Below are 1,345 nucleotides of genomic sequence, written 5' to 3' on the forward strand. Positions count from 1 at the left end.
CATCAGCAATGATATCCCTTGTTCCACATCCTCTTCTGAATCCAGCTTGCATCTCTGGAAGTTTTCTGTCAGTATACTGTCAATACACATTTCACCTAGTTATGTCTTTATTGGCTTAAATCACTTTGGGCAATGAACCCAGCAACTGGCTGGCATCATAAACTCTGGAAGTCTTGGTGGTGGTGAGTGGTAGTGGAGATTAAATGATTAAACTGGATCCAGGGATAAAAGAGAGGGATCCAGATTTGGAGAGAAATAATTGAGTGTGTGCACATGGTGGGCACCGATGAGAAAATGGGGTTTAGTGATGTCCTGCAATTGACATAAAGAGTGAAACCAGGATGGATGCACCGCACCAAAACTAAGCCCTCTGCAGTGCCCCCCATAATGGCCCCCAATATATTGGCCCCAGGAGGGATCTGCGGCTTTCCAACCTCCCCTGGCAGGGAAAGGTGGTCGGGGACAGAGCGAGCCCACCTCTGGGCTGAGCTGATCGCTTGTGCCCAGAAGCCTGGGGGCTCGCAACCTCATCTCCTCGCCCCCCCCCCCCCCGGCCACAGCGGTGGTGTGTCAGAAGAGTGCTCACACACTGCATTATGGAGACGTCATGCACGTGTGACACAAGACAGGTCAGGGCCCTGTCTACAGATAGTACAGCACCCGACCCCTCTACGTGTGTTTAGGGGTGGGGGGCCTGTGTGGTTCCGCCTTGGAGCTAGAGCACCCCAGGATGGTGAGGGTGGTGGCGGGGGTCTCCTACCCTAAGCGCCTCCCTCTGTACCACGGGTCTGGATGGCACTGGGACGGTGCCCATCTGGGCTTTCAGCCTGCTGGGTCTCTTCTCCCCGCCTGGGGTGGTCTGTGGCTGGCAAGGCTGAGGGTCGGGCCGTCTCGCCCCCGCGGGGACAGCGGGTCCGAGCCACCCACCGAGCTACCACCGCTAGCCGCTGTCTCTCGTGCATGGCCTCCCTGCTCCTCTGTTCGCTGACCAGCTCCTTTTGGTGCATGTCCCCAGTTGTTCCTTCTCGCTCCCCCTGCAAAGTTCGCTAAGTCGCTCTTATGTCTAAAGTCCCTTGTTCATGGCCGCGTCACTGAGGCTGGAGCGGGTAGGGGGCGACATACAAAAGCACGCCGTGTGGTCTTTATTTCGAGACCAAACATGCAAGCGGACATGGCGGACCAAAGTAGCGACGCCCTCATGGAACTGGCACACGGAGGCGCTAACTGAAAAGCTCGCTGCCATTGAGGCTGGTGGGTTTGAACCGCCACCCCTCTGTTCGCAGTCAAAATGCCTCAGGCACTACGCCACCAGAGCGCCTCAAAGTAAATATTAATACACTAAAAA

The sequence above is a fragment of the Orycteropus afer genome, unplaced genomic scaffold (genome assembly GCF_000298275.1).
Source record: "Orycteropus afer afer isolate SDZICR_OR568_19922 unplaced genomic scaffold, OryAfe1.0 scaffold00542, whole genome shotgun sequence".
Classification (NCBI taxonomy): domain Eukaryota; kingdom Metazoa; phylum Chordata; class Mammalia; order Tubulidentata; family Orycteropodidae; genus Orycteropus; species Orycteropus afer.